This window comes from Enhydra lutris, unplaced genomic scaffold (assembly GCF_002288905.1).
Source record: "Enhydra lutris kenyoni isolate GAN:26980312 unplaced genomic scaffold, ASM228890v2 scaffoldscaffold15, whole genome shotgun sequence".
Lineage (NCBI taxonomy): Eukaryota > Metazoa > Chordata > Mammalia > Carnivora > Mustelidae > Enhydra > Enhydra lutris.
Window position 1 is genome coordinate 38,612,209 of NW_019154099.1, and position 19,130 is coordinate 38,631,338.

Consider the following 19,130-nt stretch of genomic DNA (forward strand, 5'->3'; position numbering starts at 1 on the left):
GTTGAAAACAAAACTACCATACCTCGACTGAATTGTACCTTTGTCAAAAATCAGTCTTCCATATATATCTGTATCTTTTATCAGATTCTTTGTTACCTAGATCTAGTCATTTCTTTGTAATAAAAATGTGCCTTGATCACTGTAGATTTATGTTAAGTTTTGAGGTAGTATTTACCTTGAAATCAGGTAGCTTTCTAGCTCTCTTTGTTCTTCTTTTTTCAAGTTGATTTCATTGTTTTAAGTTCTTTGCATTTCCCTATCAATTTTTGTAATGGCCTTATCAAGTTCTACAAGAAATCTTGCCAGGTGTGTGTGTGTGCGTGTGTGTGTGTGTGTTAACAACACAAAAACACAGCATTAAATCTACTATCTCAACCATTTTTTAAGTCTACATTTCAGTAGTATTAAATATACTAACATTCTTGCACAACTGATATCTAAAACTTCTTCACTTTACAAAACTGTAATTCTACAACCATTAAATCCCCTTTCCCTGCAAACTTTGACAATCACCCTTCTTTCTCTTTTTATGATTTTGACTACTTAAGATGATTCCTATCAATGGCATACAGTAGCTGTCCTTATGTGACCAACTTATTTCACTTAGCATAATATCCTCAGTGTTACTCCACAATGTAGCACGTGACAAGATTTCCTTCTTTCTTAAGGTTGTCTAATAGTCTACTGTGTGTAAATAACACATTGTCTTTATCCATTCATCTGCTGATGGACACTTGAATTGCTTCTACCACTTGGCTATTGTGAATAATGCTGCAATGCATATGAGTATGCAAATATGCCTTGAGCTTCTATTTTAAATTTTTTTGGAAATATACCCAGAAGTGGGACTCCTGAATCATATGGTAATTCTATTTTTAATTTCCAAGGAAATCTCTAAGCTTTTTCCATAATGGCTGTACCATTTTCCATTCTTACCAACAGCACATAAGGGTTCTAATTTCTTCACATACTCACCAAATTTGTTGTTTTCTGTTCTTTTGATAGTGACCATCTTTATGGGTTTAAGGCGAAATTTTTTTTTTTAAATAAATAATCACACCTGACTGGGCTGCATTATTGGAGAAGGGCACATGGGATGTGGAGTTAACAATGTGAAGAGAGTTGGGACCTGAGGTCGGGAAAGAACAGCCTCCCCTCCCCATACATGCCCATTGCTCCATATAAAAATCAACTATGAGAGAGCAGCTAAGATAGCTACTTAGGGCAGGGAAGGGAACAGGGAACCTTAGGGCAGTGGAAGAGACCAGTGCTGGGCAGAGCCAGTATGGAGAATATGAGTCTCTGTATCTTCCACATAGGTCTATGTAAATACATAGAGAGAAGTTTTTCACTTTTCCCTGCTCACCCCTATATTCCACACTGCTTGTGGCAGTCCCAGCTCCTCTTTCCACACGAGAGAGAAGGGAAGGGGATGATGAGCAAGTCATCACTGAACTGTGATGAGACCCGCTTCCATCAACTTTTGGATCTTCTATGCTATTATAGGATTCAAGTGTTCGCTGAGTACCTGGGGGTCCTTCTGCATCTGTTCCAGGATGAGCCACATGGCTGGGTCACTCATTACTTGCTGCACCTCAAGGTTGGCTATGGCCCATCACTACATGTCTTTGGAGCTGTCTGGCAGTTGTACTGGGCAATCATACAATGTTGGTAACTGTCTGCCACTTCTTCCTGTTGGGAGTCCAGATCTAATGCCTTCTGGTAGATATCTGTGGCTTTTATGTAGTCCTTCCTTGTTTCCAGTGGAGCTGCTTTCCATGTGTAACCCTTGAAGAAGGTTGGCTCTAGCTGGATACATTCCTCACAATCCTTGAGTGCCAGCTGAAACTCCAGGAGTTTGTACAGCTTCATTGCTATACAATTTGGTCTCTTTGGATTCTGTGTGATGGCTTCTGTATAAAGCTTAATGGCCTGGGAATAGTCTCCTTTCTGAAAACATTCATTACTTTTGTTCTTCTCCTCCAAGGCCAGGTCGGGATTGATACAGGCCAGCCACTCTTGCTTCTTCAGAATTTTCTCCGTCTGTTGGCATTTCTTGAGTACATCTGGGGTTCAGTCTCTGCCAAAGACTTGCTATAGAAATGGATGACATCCTTGTACTTTTCTTCTTTGAGGTAGGAGTTGCTAATTTAAGCATAAACTTTGACAATCTGTCATAGTCTTCTCAGTTTTCTTGCCCGACTTCAATGGCCTTCTTACTGTAGTTGCCTTTCTTAAAATGTAGGGCTGCTTGATAGGTCATGTAAGTCGTGTTGGTGGGGTCCAAGTCCTGGGCTCTGTTGCAGGGCTTCAAGGCTGTGTCAAAGTTTTTCTTCTAGTAGGCCTCATTCCCCAACTCTTTCCCTTTCAGTGCCTGCTTCTTATTCTCTGGAAGATCTTCTTCTTCCAGTGGTTCTGGCTTGGTGTCCTTCTAGGAAAGAGGAGATGGGGGAGGTGTTCCAGATTCTTCCTCTCATCCATACTGCCCAGATAAACTCCCAGCAGGACACTGAGAGTAGTCAGGCTCTGGAGATCTCAGTTTCGTGCTCAGGTCAGATGGCTTGTTTTGTAGTTATCAGCTCGATCAGTTCCCAGTAGGTAGGATCAGTGAGCAGCATCCTTGTTCGGGGATGACTCTCCAACTTCTGGTACAGATTGGGCATGTTTAAAGGGTTCATGAATTTCCACTCTGCCAACCTAGCCTCCATATTCTGTAAGCCCTCTTTGAGCTGAAGATTATTTGCTTCATGTTTTAAAACCTCTTCGTAGGTTTCCTTGGCTTCTTCAAATTTATTTAAGAACTTGAGCTGCTATTCTCCGTGAATAGCCCTTGCCCCAGTCAGGCATTTGTTCCATGCTCCCAACCCTCATTGTGGTTTTGACTTTCATTTTTCTTAGGATTAGTGATGTTGAACATCTTTTCATATGCTTATTGGCCAGCCTGCTAGGATTTTGATTGGGATTTCCTATGTAGCCATAGATCGTTTTGGGGAGAACTGATATCTTAACAACATAAGTCTTCAGCCTCTATACTCATTTAGACTCTCTTTAATTTCTCTCAGCAAAGGGGTTATGTCCTTTTTAGCGTACAGGTTTAGCACCTCTTTCATCATATTTATCACTAAATATTTCATATTATTTGTTGTTAATTGTTTTAAAATTCATTTTGGGGTTGTGCCTTGGTACTATATAGAATACATTTGATTTTTCTGTATTGATATTACTAATTTGCTGAATTAACTTAATAGTTGTAGGTTTTGTTGGTTATATTTAATTTTTTTTTTTTTGTTTATAAGTCCATTGTATTTCTTCATTGGCATTCAGGTAGTCTGTGAGCAACATTTATTTCTTTCTTCCTAATCAGTGTGACTTTTTTTTAAAAAATTGAAGTTGGTACAATCTCCAGTACAAAATAAACTAAAAGTGTAGAGAGGAGAAAATGTTGCTTTCCTCCTGATCTTAGGGATCAGTAACTTCCATTAGTAAGTAGTCATTCATTGTAGAGTTTTTTAAAGATACAGTTTATTAGGATTAGAATATTCTTTTGTTATTTCTATATTGTTGATATTTTATAGCAAAAATAGATGTTGGATTTTGACAAGTTCTTTTTTCTGTGTTTCTTAAAATTATCACATGGTTTTTATGATTAGTTTGATAATATGATAAATTACATTGATTTTGATTATTGATTACTAAATCAACTTTTTACTCCTGGGATAAAACCTACTTGGTCATGACAACTTTCTTTTATAATGCTGGATTCAATTTGCTAAAATAGTTTATATAACTTAAACTTATATTTATATGGGATAACAGTAATTTGTTAGCTCCTAATCTGTTTCTATGATTAGTATTAGGGTAATTTAGGTCTTTTAAAATAAACTGAAAAATACTTATTCTGCAAATTTCTGAAAATACTCCGCATGGAATTGGTACTACAATATTTTTCCTATAGTTTGAAAGAATTCACCATCATTTTCATAAACACTTATCATTCTCTTCAGATTGTGGAATACGTAGGGATGTAATATCATTCATTTCTGGCACTGGTAATTTGTATATTTCTACTTTTTCCTTGGTATTTAGCTAAAAGTTTAACAATGTTATTGGTCTTCTCAAAGTTATAAGTTTTTGGTTTTTCTTTTTCTAAATTTCATTTTATTGATTTCTCTTCTGTTTGTATTATTTCTATTTTATTGTTTAAGTTACATTTACAGTTTACTTTCTAGTTTCCTAAGGTATAGATGTTATTGATATGAGCCCTTGTGTCTTTATGTGCATTTCTACTATGCATTTTGTGCTATAAATTTCTCCTGAGGTGTGTTTTAACAATAGCCAACAATAAATTTTGATATACTGTATTATTTTCATTTGATTCAAAATATTTTTTAAATTGAACAATGCCTTTTTTAGAACTGTATTACTATCTTTTTCAAATATTTATGGGAGATATCTCAAAAATACGCATGTTGACTTTTAATTTAATTCCACAAGGTCACAGAATATATTTTATAGAATATAAATAGAATCTTTTAAATGTTATTAAGATTCATTCTGTGACCCAGGATATATTTATTATATTGGTAAATGTTTCATGTGCAATTGCAAAAAAAAAAAAAATAGGGTATTTTGTTTTATGTAGTGTTGAATAAATATCAATTAGGTCAATTTGGTTGATAGCATTGTTCAGGTTATCCATATCTTTACTGATATCCTGTCCAGTCTTTTTACCAATATTGGAAACAGGCTATAGCAATCTGTAGCCATGCAGGTGAAATTGTATATTTTTTATAGAATTCTTTTTAGTTTTTGCTCATGTGTTTGGAAGGTCTGTTAATGGGTGCATAGACATTTAGGATTTTTAATTACTTTTCAAAGATTTTATCTATGTATTTGAGAGAAAAAACATAAGCGGAGGTGGGGTGGAGAAGAGGGAGAGAGAGAAGCAGACTCTCCAATGAGCAGGAAATCCAACTTGGGGCTCTATTCCAGGACCCCGAGATGATGACCTGATCAAAGGCAGACGCTTAACTGACTGAGCCACCCAGGTACCCCAGATTTTTAATTACTTTAGCTTACTTTTTCATTATGCAATGATTTCTTTTGCCCCTGATAACATTATTTGCTTTGAAATTTATTTTATCTGATAATATAAGCACTCCAGCTTTCTTTTGATTAAAAGAAAATCATGTTATAACTTTTCTGTGTTTTTACTTTTAATCCATTTCTTTATATCTTGGGTGTGTATGTTAAAGGTAACAGAGTTTTTTCTTGCTTTTTCATTCAGTCTGATTATCTATTCCTGTTCCTGGAGATTTGGGGCCAATGACATCTAACATTGTTGTTGGTGTGGTTAGGTTTAAGTCTTTCATTTTGCTATTTTTTTCTAGTTGTTTTAAATATTCTTTGTTCCTTTTCTTTCTTCATTCCTTTTTTCTCTTTTTTCCTCCTCTTCTTTCTTGTTCTTTTTTTTCTTGCTGTATTTTGGATTGAGTATTTTTATGATCATCTTCTATTATTGGTTTGTTAGCTACAGTTATTTTTTATCTCAATGGTACTTTATATTTTATAGTATATAGCTTTAAGTTATCACATCCTACATGCAAATGTGCTATCAGATGTATAGCATAAGAATATTTCAAAAATATTCCATTTCCCTTTTTCCATGTTTATGCTACTGCTTACCTACATTTTATGTACATATCTATATCAATTCCAGAGTATCTTATTATTTTTGTTTAAATAATAATCCATCAACTGCACATCATTACCATTTATCTTGCTATTTTTTCTTCCTGGGGATCCATGTTTACACCTGGTATACTTTTCCTTCTGACTGAAGGATACTGTTAACATTTCTTGTAGAGTATACCTGACAGGGATTGATTTTTTCAACTTTTGTATTTCTGCACATGATCTTAGCCAAAAGGTCGAGAGGCGACCAACTTTTGTATTTCTGAAAATGTCATTTTTGCTTTCATTATTTTAAAAGATATTACAGAGGTCTTAGAATTCTGTGTTGATATAATTTTCTCCTTTCATAATTTAAAGATGTTGCTCCACTATCAGCTCAGTTACAATGTTCCTGGCAAGAAATCTGCTTTCTTTTTTACCTTTGTTCCTCTGTATGCAATAGGTCTTTCTCTGACTGTTTTTAAGATTTTTTTTTTCCTTATCACTGGTTTTATGGAATTTGACTATGATGTACCTTGCTCCAATTTAGTTTGAATTTTGTTTGTGTCTGGGATTCACTGAACTTCTTGGATCTGTGGGTTCATAGTTTTCATCAAATTTGGAAAAAATCACATTTCCTCAAATTATTTTTCTATCAATGTCTCCTCTCTCCTTCAAGGATTTTATTACACTTATGCTTTTTTCTATTTTATTGATTTTTACATCTTTAAAAAAAAACTTTTAGAAAGTCTTCCTTGTTATGTATTCAAGCAATGTTAATTTTCAGTTAACATTTTCTTCTGCAATAATTAATCAGCCATTTATTCTATCCATAGCAACTGTTTCTCAGATGTTGGCATCTGCATCTTCAGAGTACAGTTTTTCATACCCTCAATACATCTACTTAAGTTTTTGCATATGTGAAATATGGTTAATTTTTAATAATTTTATTGTCTTCACCTAATTCTAACATCTATAAAAGTTCTGAGTCAGTCTTGATTGATTCTTTTTTTTTTCTTTTTTTTAATTACAGATAATATTTTCTTCCCTCTCTATGTTTGGTATGTTTGGCTGAGGGCTATATTTATTTGTTCCCCTATAAAGATTCTTGAGCACTATTGTGTAACACAGTTAACAGTGAAGTTTTTTTTGCTTTTAAAATTTTTAAAAAGGTTTGCTTTTTAAAAATTTGTTAGATATGGGACGCTTGGGTGGCTCAGTTGGTTAAGCAGCTGCCTTCGGCTCAGGTCATGATCCCAGCGTCCTGGGATCGAGTCCCACATTGGGCTCCTTGCTCATCAGGGAGCCTGCTTCTCCCTCTGCCTCTGCCTGCCATTCTGTCTGCCTGTGCTTGCTCTCTCTCCCTCTCTCTCTCTGACAAATAAATAAATAAAATCTTAAAAAAAAAATTTTTGTTAGATAGATAAGAGCAGTTCTTATTGCCCGCTATAGAGGCAAGAAACTTAGTATTTCCCACAATGCTGTGAGAATTTAAAATAGTCTAGCCTGGCTATTGAAGATCAGTACTTTTCTTGGTCCCATGTGAGCTCTGAGTATTGTTCCTAATAATCTACTGGGTGATTCTCCAATGTAACTGTCTTATACAAATGTTTGGGTCAATATTCTTCTCAATACTAGTAAGGGCCCTCTCAGATTTCTGTGGTTCTTTATGTTGCTCTCTTATTTCCCATAATCTGCTTTGTGGACTGTAATGGCCTTGTTTTCTGCAGATTCTTAGTTTCATATGCTTCACTCAGAGAGATTACTGGGCTCTACTTTTGTTCCCCTTTTTTGTATTACAGCTTGGAAACTTTGTCATTGGTAAACTGGGACAGTGGTACAGCTCTCTTTATTTCTATTCTCCTTTAGTGATTGATATCCATTATCCTGAAAACTATTATCCTGTGCATTTTGTTTTTTTATTTTTTCAGTTAGGACAGTGAATCTTATGACTGTTAGCCCTGCTTTGGCCAGATACACCCACGTGACTTCTATCACTGGAAAGTTAAAAAGTGTGGACTTTAGGGGTACTGATAGAAACCATTCAGCAATAGACAAAATCTCTCTTTCTTGAAACTATCAAAACCAAAATAAAGGAATGCCTTAAGGCTCCTCACAAGGGATACATACCACTGAATTACAACTATATCAGTGCCTGAGTCTGCCTCCAACTTAAGCAATAGAAATCTGCACTGGCACCTTGCTTGAAGGATTCTGGGTCATAATGTTAACACTATACTTTCTGGTTTGTAAATTTTACATGCCTTATTTTTCAGAACCCAGTATACATATTTTTGGTAAGACATTATTATTCCTGCTTTACGATTTGAGTAATTAAAGTTTATATTAATTTAATTTTCACTAGCTGACAGTAAATATTAGACCTAGAACTAAAAGATTAAAATCCATATCATTCTTTTTTTCATGGTTATCTTTTTAAGTGAGAACATTTATGATCTACTCACCTAGCAATTTCAAATATACAATACAGTATTATTAACTAAAATCAATTTGCTGAACATTAGATTTTCAGAACTTATTTACCTTATGCCTAACTGAAAGTCTGTACCTTTTGACCATTATCTCCCTAGCCCCCACCCCAGACCCTAGCAATTTTCATTCTGCTTTCCACTTCTGTGAAGCCATGCTATTCTTTCTTAAAGGGTAAATTTCATCTCATACTTTGCAGTATCACTCTGATAGCCTCATCTGGGGATATCCTTACAATTAAAAAAAAATACCTTACTGAACCCATACATGGAGAGCTGAGGACACAATAACTGACTAAACACTGACATTTTGAGTCAACTGTAGCTATAGTATTCTCCTTCTCTGGTTTTAACATCAGCAGGATTGCTAGGAACACAGAGATGGCATTAATACAGATGCTTTCTTATGCAGACATTCAGACTATCTGGCTGCCTGTTTAAACCTGAAGGACATTTTCACAGTTTACAAACAGCCTCCCTTTTAAAATAAACTACCTTGTTAACACCTTGCATGCTAAGTTAATGCCAGTGGCATTTTTAGAAGCAGAGTTACTAACCTCTGGGAGTATAAATTTAATGGAAACCCTGACAGCTTCCTATCTTTAACTAAGAGAATGCTGTCAATGTTAGATGGCATTCTCTAGGTAATAACAATGAGGTCAGCTCTGTATAGCAAACTAATTGCAAGATGAGCTTCTGCTGACAAATTATAAACTGCACTTATATATGCTATACAAATATAATGTAGTTCAGTGCATTGGATGGATGCAGCACAATCAGTAAAAGTCATTACTTATATTGAGTAAGTGGAAAATTGCTGTTCCTAGCACTTTTTAGACTACTGATGTGTAATACATATAGTATTCATATATATCACTGTGAAAATACAATCATCTTTGTTTCTGACTCTCTTAAAACTAATTTATATCAAAATTAAGATAATTTTCAGACTAGGATGTGCCAAATATAGTACATGAGCTTATCAATTATAATTGTTTTAATCTAATTGTAGGAACAGAGGAAGTGATGAATTGTATAAATGAAATTCTCAGGGAGCACAAAAATATTCTGTTGAGCCTACCTACCTGCCTTATATTTTTCCCAGGAGCAGAAATGTTTCTTTTTCTTTTTTTAGTTTAGTTTTCTGTGATAAAATAAATTTAGATGTTTAAGTTTTTCATAATCTTTACACTGGTTACTTAGTGATGGAGGTAGAAAATCAGATAAAAATAGACAGCAAAGGTAAGACATGTAAAATTTAAATCCTGAAACTTGATTACTTAACATCTCCATGTTATATTACATTTTATTTTAACTCTTCTATATAACAGAAAATTATCATACACTTGTTATATTAGAAATGCAGACTATAGTGTACTCTCCATAGCTTTTTTTTTTTTTTTTAATTTATTTATTTTTGAGAGAGACAGAAAGCACGCATGAGTGGAGGCCAGGGCAGACAGAGAGGGACAGAGATAATCCCCAAGCAGACTTCCTGTTGAGCGTGGAGCCCAATGAGGGGCTTGATTCCAAAACCCTGAAGTCATGACCTGAGCCAAAATCAGAGCCATCCACTTAACCAACTGAACCACCCAGGCACCCCACTCTCCATAGTTTCAAGTGGGCTTGAGCTGTCTTCTTTCAAGATATGTGGAATGGATTTTTTATTATTCATTCTTTTTCTGCATTGCAGTGACTTTCAAACTTTTTTGCCCAGAGTATGGAACTACTTTTACCTCAAGTCCCAGTATACACATTTGTATCTAGGTGAAACAAAGGCATGATATGCAATTCTTATACTTTGTGTAATATATTCTGATATTTTCTATTTTATTTCATTCTATATTTATTGTTCTCATTAAAAATACCATTTGATATATTAAATTAATCTCACAACTTTAAAACTCTGCCTTTGAAAAGCAATGATCCATAAAATATATAGAATAATCCTTTCCAGTATTTTTCTACTATGTGGAGAAATAAATAATATATATTCTATTTGAAGTAAGTAAAAAGTAAATTTTCAATTTTCACCAGTAAGTACCTTATTCACATGCATTTGAATATAGTAAGCAGCTCGCATGCAATGTCAATTCATTGGTTTTCCCACTTTTAGGGAGTTTGATAAAGGAATTTATTGTTTGTACCATTAGGTTTATTTGGTTAGAATTTGTGTTGTATAATCCTTAAATAATCATTTTCATACAATTATTTGACTTCTATTTCTAGTAATATGGCTAGAAAGGTCTATCCTAATAAAATTATTTCCTTAAAAACAACTGAAATGCAGATTAGATGCTTAAATTAAAAAAAAATGCAGATTAGATGCTTAAGTTAAAAAAAGAATCCTCAAAGAACTAGTAATATAATAAACAGCAATCTAAATTCAAAATAAAAACAGTATCTCCAAAGGTTGAAGGGAAACTGCATTTGTTCTGAGAGCATTTGTCCAACTGATGCCCTCAACTTTATATTTGATAGAATTATGTGCAGGAGACTAGAAGTGAGGAGACAGAAGTCAAGGCACATATCTGCCCAAGCAAGAATTCTAATAAGGCACCTTTTGCCCCATAAAGTTAGGACACAAAAGGCTACAGCCACAGAATAAGTGGGAACCAGTAATAAATCCACATCCTACTTCCAAAGGCTGCAGGAAGTCATAGCAGCATTAAATAGTTCAAGCAGAAAAAATACTTAAGATAAAGAACAATTAAAAAAATCTTTCAGAGAAAAAAAAATTCCTCTATATGTAAAAAACAAAACAATGAAAGCTAAAATTTCATTTGATAGGCTGACCTGTAACTAATTCATGGCTGAGAACCAGTGGTTAAATGGAAAATAGGTAGGAAGAAATTATCCAGAATTTGTTAAAAGACATAGGTGGAAGGAAAAAAAAATGATTTAACCAAGAATTCAAGGTTCAATGTATTTTCGAAAATATTCAATTCACTTCACTAACAGATTAAAGAAAAATTATGACCTTCCAATAATTTAACAAAAAAATATACAAATTTTTATGTATTAAAGAACAACTTGATAATATTTAACATTCTTAGTCAGCTGGGAAAAGAAAAAACATTTTCTAAAGGTAATACAGGTATGACAGAGTGGGAGATGGTTTGTTCAGATTCCCTTTCAAGAAAGCATATTCTGCTCCAGCAGCTAGAAGTGTCTAACTGTCTCCAACTTCAGATCTTTCAGAGTTTGGCAAAGTTCAAAGAGCTGCCTCACCCAAGGTAACAGCTTTCTGGGACAACCTGTATCCAATGACTTATTACAGTAAGTGTACAATAAATAGGACATTTAGCCTTATGTGTGACAACTTTGATAGGATATGTATCGCTAGAGAATCCCACTGAGTCACCTACAGTTTATTGGAGATACACGCAGTTTGACCTCTACCTCTGCTCCAACTTATTTCCTCTAACTCCCCTCATATGTGTTGATAATTGAGAATATCCTGAATGCCAAACCCTCTCAGAAATTGCTTCTAGGGAATCAAGATATGATAATAGTCCATCTAATAAAACCACAACCTATAGGAAATATGCTACATGGTGAAACATGGAAAAAACTAATCTTCAAAAAAGTCGTAAAAAGAAATATATGGTTGGAGAGTCCATCAATGGCCTTAAAACATCATTTTTTAATTTTATCCATAGCCGTTTGCATTGGGATTCTAGTCCTTCCCACTAAAGGGATGAAATTTATTTCCCTACACTTTAATCTCAAACGTGCTCAGGTGATTTGTTCTAACAAACAGGAAAAGACCTAATTGATACACCAGTTTCAAGCCTACATCTTTAAATTCCTATAGGTATATGTTATTGTTCATTGTCACTTTTAATCATCTTTGCAATAAAGAATCTAGTCAGTTCCATAAGACAAAGAATAATAAAATAAAAGTACTAAGAAAAATAAAAACAAAAATTTAATTACTTGCAAATGGTAACATATTTGATAGAATATCAAATAGTCTAAAGAATTACTTTCTGATTCAGAAAAGAATTTAAAAAGGTTCTGGGGTACTAAAATACCACGCAAACTTATTCCCATATATCCCAGCAATATTTTTAAATGCAGCAATGTTAATAGTTAAAATATTAAGTTTGGAAGAGAGATTATTTTAAGAAGCATAAAAATTGAGATAAAGTTTGAGGTCTATCCCATAAAGTTTTAGAAGCAAGCCTCCAATGAAAAATACAAAACCATTTTTTAGGACTAAAGATGAATCAAAACATGGAAACTTTTGGGGTGTTCATAAACTGGGTAACTCCATATTGACAATTTACATTCTCTCCAATTAATGTATAAATTCAATGTAATCCCAATCAAAATTCAAAAAGGATTATTTAAGAATTCGACCAGTTGATAAAACAATCTGTAGAACTGTGTACTACAGAAGTACAAAAAGTCAAAAAATACTTGCTTGAAAAAGAAAAGTGAGATGAGGGACTTGATGTACAAGCAAACCTTGTTTTATTGTGTTTTGTTTTATTCTGCTTCACAGATAATGTGGTTTTTTGTTTTTGTTTTTGTTTTCTACTTTTTTAAAAAACAAATTGGAGGTTTACAGCAATCCTGCATTAAGTCCGTTGGCACCATTTTTCCAAAAGCATTTGCTCACATCGAGTGTCTGTATCACATTTTGGTAATTCTCACAATATTTAAAAACTTTTTCATTATTATTATATTTGTTACAGTGATCAGTGATAAATGATTATGACTTGAGAGCTCTGATGATGGGTAGTATTTTTAGCAATATTTTTAAATTAAGGTATATACTTTTTATGTAGACACTATTGCACATGCAATTGACTAAAGTATAAATATAACTTTTATATGCACTGGGAAACTCTCTTTATTGTGATATCACTGTGGTCTGGAACTGAATCCACCGTATCTCTAAGGTATGCCTGCATAAGGTATCAAGATATATTATGAATGTGTGACCCTGCTGCAAGTATAAACACATAGACAAGTGTATGAGAATAAAAACTGAAACAGCCATGCTTAGATGGGCACTAGATATATAATGTAAGTGGCAATGCAGCACAATGGGGAATGAACATTTCAATTAATTGTGCTGAAATTACTAAATGATACTGTTGAAAAATACTGGATTACCACTTTAATCCTACACAAAAAAGTTTCATGTATCAAATAGTTAAATAAAAAAGAAAAAATATATTTAATGGTAATATAGAAAAATATCATTTTGCATACTTGATTTAATAAGGCACAGGAAACAACCATAAAAATAATTTGTTAAAGTAACTGAAATGAATGACATTAATACTCAAAAGACAGGGCAAAAAGGCAAATGATGGTAGGAAAAATTCTTTTAACACATACCAGCAAAGGACTAGTTTCCAAATATGTAAAAATTTTTCCTGAGTCAAAAACAATTGCATAGTAGAAAAAATTTGGCAAAATAATTGACTATGCACTTCACAAAAGAGGAAATCTGAATGGCCAACATGCTCATAAAACCATGATCAACTTCAGTTATCACTGAAGTGTAAAATAAGTCCCTGAGATAACCTCAACATATTCAACAAACTGGATGAAATGTGAGTCTCACAATACCAAGTTTTGGTGAGCATGTGTAGAAACAGAAAGTCTCATCTAGTTGATGAAAGCAGATATTGATACACTTACTCTTAAAAAGTATGCATCAGTATCCAATCAAAATGAACTGTAGCCCAAGAGAATTGAAAACAAATGTCCACACAACAATTTATATAAGAATGTTCAGAGAAACAATATTTATAATAGTCACAAAGCAAAAACAATCCAAATGGCCATCAACTGATAAATGGATAAACAAAATGTGGTATATCTGGACAAATGAATATTGTTTGGTCATAAAAAGAATGAATTACTCACACGTGCATGGATGAACCTTGAAAACAGTAAGCTCAGTGGGAGAAGCTGACACAAATCCATATGCTCCATCATTCAATATATATGAAATTTCCAGAATAGGCAAATCTATAGAGAGAGTACATTAAAAGTTACCTACATTAAAAGTTACCTATAAGTAAGATTGGGATAAAAGGATCTTGGTAAGACAGCTAAAGCCTATGGGGTTGCTTTTGGGTGATGAAAATATTCTAAAATTGACCATGATTATGGCTGCACAAAATTACTGCATTAAAAACCAGTGAACATTATACTACAAAAGGTGAATTTTATGGTATATAAATTATATTTCAATTAAAAAAAGGAATTTTAGCATTTCTTAAGACCCTGAAATTATATTCATATACATGCATATATTTACAGATGTGCATACATACATATACCCACATATATATGCATTAAATATATATTTCCAATAGAAATTATTTTATGCATCCCCTATATGCTCATGTAAAGTTCTGACAGACTTGTTCGCAATAGATATAAAATGTAAAAGCACATGAATAGATTCATAAATTTTGATAAGTTCATATAAATTAGCCCATACTACAAGTACGATTTCATGACAAATCATGGATGAATCATACATATAGGTTATTGAATGAAACAAGCAAAAAACATAAAAAATACATCCAGTATACTTCCATTTCTATTTGTTTAAAATTAGCGCAACTCAAATGTAAATTTTGGAGATGGATATCTAGGGGGTAAAATCTGTAAGGTAATACACATTTTCATTATCAAAAAGGCCACGATATGTAGAGAGAGTACCACTTTGAGGAAAGAAAGAAAGTGCTAAAGCACATAAGAGTATTCTAGGATTCTGGTAATAATCTATTTGTTGACTTCATGGATTGTAACATTTATAAATATTCATTGTATATAAAGACATATATAGAGACATATACACACATATGTCTTTATCTCTTTATATAGGGAGAAAGTGTGAAAGAGCGGGGGGAGAGAAATTGCTCACTTGATCGCAAGGAATTTGGATTATGCAATTGTATATGTTGGCTTGGCTAGGAAAATCCAAAATCAATAGGGCAGATGATTAGGAAAGACAGGCTTGAACTCCAGAGTATGGGGTGAAGCTGCTATCCATACAATGTTATGCACACACACATGCTAACGTGAAGGATACTACAAAGATTCTACATGACCAACATTGTATTGAACAAGCAACATTACTTCATTCCTGTAATACACCAATGCTTTCTTGTTTAAATTTGTGGATGCTAAAATATAATGCAAATATCACAATTTATTGAAGATTTAGTAACTGCAATTGAAATGTAATTATTTAATACACAACTGGTTTAGTTTGCACTGTGATATAAGGCCACTGATGTTACTACATTGTTTATTAGACAACACAAGCTCTACATGGATTTTTTGCAAAGCAGTGACAATACTTTTATTTTGCTTTTTTAAAAGTTTTTATTTAAATTCTAGTTAACATACAGTGTAGTGTTAGTCTCAGGTGTAAAATATAGTAAATCAACACCACCATACAATACCAGGTGCTCATCTCAACAAAAATACATTCCTTAATCTCCACCATCTATTTCACCCATCACCCCACCCAGCTCCCCTCTAGTATCCACTGGTTTTTCTCTATAGTTAAAAGTCTGTTTCTTGGTTTATGTCTCTTTCTTTTCCTTTTGCTCATGTTTTCTTTCTTAAATTCCACTTTGAGTGAAATCACATGGTATTTGTCTTTCTCTGTCTGACTTATTTCACTTAGTGTAATATTCTCTGGCTTCATTCTTGTCACTTCACTACGAATGGCAAGATTTCATTCCTTTTTATGGATCAGTAATATTCCACCATCTTAATTTTATATATATATAAACTTTTTCATCCATTCATCAGTCAATGGACACTTGGTCATGACACTTGGGCTGTTTCCATAATTTGACTATTATTGGTAATGCTGCTACTATAAACATTGGGCTGCATGTATCCCTTTGAATTAGTTTTGTTTTGTTTTTAATTCGTTGGGTAAATATCTAGTAGTGTAACTGCTGGATTATAGAATAGTTCTATTTTTAACTTTTTGAAAACTTCCAGACTATTTTCCACAGGAGTCTCAATACATTCAAACTTATATGCATCCTTACTATTTATTTGCGTATTTAAACTTAAAATTTTGATACTCTCCATTGGGGTTCCTGGGAAGGCTCGGTTGGTTAAGTGGCTGCCTTCAGTTCAGGTCATGATCTCAGGGTCCTACAATGGAGCCTAACATCGGGCTCCCTGCTCAGTGGGGAGTCTGCTTCTCCCTCTCCCTTTGCTACTCCTCCTGCTTGTGCTCTCTCACTTGGGTGCTCTCTCTTTGAAATAAGTAAATAAAATCTTTAAAAAAAATCTTCCATGTACTCATAACTTTCAAACAGGGAGTTATTTTGCACTAGGGAAAGACTAATTAATTCTTTATGTAATAAAATATTTAAGTAGGTTTAATTCAAGTCATCTGACTCACCTGTATATTTTCTCATACCAATGTGCTCAGGGAAGCATTCATATTGCAAGTTAGTTATAAGGATTTCCTTGTTTACATGGGCTCGAATTAAGAGAGTAAATACATGTTTTTCCTAAAGTGTCTTTAAAGAAATGTCAAAACATAAGAATTCATATAGACATCTAATTTACATGTTAGGAGATTTATACATTTAAATATTTGTTTTCCCTTTTTAACATGTTAGTGGACTGTATGGCTTAATCTTCAATAAAAGGAAAATACAAGTATGCTATCTTAAGATTTTAACTGATGTTTAGTGTCACTTATTAGATCTTTTCTGAGAAGACCAAATCCAATAGAACAGTATATGCTACACATATTTTAGTTTGTGCAAAGTTAAATTATTTTAACTAATATATTTATAATATTAATCATTTCTCTCTCACTGAAATGTTTAATTACTATAATCTATATTGTGGATATAAATATTTACATAATAAATAAAAATTTATATTAATATTTGGAAATCCTTATTTTGAATACCACTTCTGTGACTCAGAATGATTTAACATTTTTTTTAAAGATTTTATTTATTTATTTGACAGACAGAAATCACAAGTAGGCAGAGAGGCAGGCAGAGAGAGAGAGGGGGAAGCAGGCTCCCTGCCAAGCAGAGATCCCAATGCGGGGCTCGATCCCAGGATCCTGAGATCATGACCTGAGCCGAAGGCAGAGGCTTAATCCATTGAGCCACCTAGGCGCCCTGATTTAACACTTTTTTTTTTAAAGATTCATTTATTTGAGAGGGAGAGAGAGAGCAGGGGGTGGGGGCAGTGGGCAGAGAAGCAGAGGGAGTAGGAGAGATAGTCCCAACCAGACTCCATGCTGAGCATGGAATCTGAGTCAGGGCTCAATCCTATGGCCCTGAGATCATGACCTGAGACAAAACCAAGAGTTTGATGCTCAACCGACTATGCCATCCAGATGTCCTTAATTTAACCTTTGATAAGTTTGGTAACTTTGGTAAGTTGACTGATTGATTTTTCCCACAATTAATAATTGCCTTGCATGGTTCTATTAAAAATCAGTGATGATTCAGTAATATTAAAAATGTAAAACCTTATCAGAGTGAGTAGTTATCAAGAAATGCTAGTTTTGGGATGCCTGGGTGGCTCATTTGATTAAACTTCTGCCTCTGGTTCAGGTAATGATCCCAGGGTTCTGGGACAGAGTCCCCACATCAAGTTCCTTGCTCAGTGGAGAGTCTGCTTCTCCCTCTGCCTGCCGCTCCCCCTGCTCGAGCTCACTCTTGCTCTTGTGCTCTTTCCCTCTCTCTCTCTGACAAATAAATAAAATCCTTTTTTTAAAAAATTAGAAATGTGGGGCACCTAGGGGGCTCAGTGGGTTAAAGCCTCTGCCTTCAGCTCAGGTCGTGATTCCAGGGTCCTGGGATCGAGTCCCACATCAGGCTCCCTGCTTAGCAGGGAGCCTGCTTCACCTGTGCTCTCTCTCTCTCTCTCTTTGCCTGCCTCTCAGCCTACTTGTGATCTCTGTCAAATAAAAAAATAAAATCTTAAAAAAAAACCAAACCAGAAATGCTAGTTTATGTTTTATTTATAATATTGAAAACATAAATAAAATTATCATTTCATTTCTATTAAGTAAACTTCACCTAGATAGGCATGTAATTGTGAAAACAAGTGAGATCCTTGACCAAGGTTGTTTGGCATATTGGAGGGAAGTAGTCTTGAAATACAGAAATTTTTTTGTATTAAACAAATTTTAATTATGAGTCTTTCATTCTCAATTAGAAAATTGGCTGACATGGAGATGGAAGCCCTTGTTCATTTCAGGAAGACCAGAGTTTTCATCCTTCTTAATTTTTGGGGGGGGTATTTAAAAATTTTTTTTAGGTTTTTATTTAAATTCCAGTTAGTTATCATAAATGTAATATTAGTTTCAGGTGTATAATATAGTGATCCAACACATCCATTCATCAAAACTAATTCTTATACAGTGTTACCACCAGAAGGGGGTAGCTTAGTAAGAAAAATGAGACTTCAGTTAAACTATGTGAAATATTATGATAGATTCACATTTTTCATTTTGAACACTAAATTGTGATTTTCTTAGAGATTTTAGACATGAGAGAAGTTAGATATTTGAGATACTTTTTTATTTTACTAAAATATAACTACTCATTACCCTACAGCGATATCTGATAAGAAAATTACCCCATCAGTGGTAATACACTAAAAATGGAATCAATTATCCATTGTAGAAAACAATGAATAATTGTAATGATTCAAGGGGTGCTTTTATAAAGCTTTGTCAGTTATAGTTTTAAATATAAAGTTAAACTGAAACTCAGATTAGCATGTTGGGCACATATTGGGTATATATGTCATGTTAGGCAGTCGAAGCCTAAAAAGTCATTAATTTGGTTGATAAAGGATTTCATATTTTATTATTTTGAAAGCGCACATATTAAAGATTTAAAAAATTCTAACAAGTGTGAAAGCTTTTATCCAGTTTTACTTTCCTTTACTATTTTTATTATTTGTGTGTGTGTATTTATT

At 33.7% G+C, this 19,130-nt stretch overlaps 1 pseudogene; it reads right to left on the reverse strand.

The window, feature by feature from the left end:
* Positions 1–1,447: 1,447 nt before the first annotated feature.
* Positions 1,448–2,871, reverse strand: LOC111146932 (annotated as a pseudogene).
* Between the last annotated feature and the right edge of the window lie 16,259 nt (positions 2,872–19,130).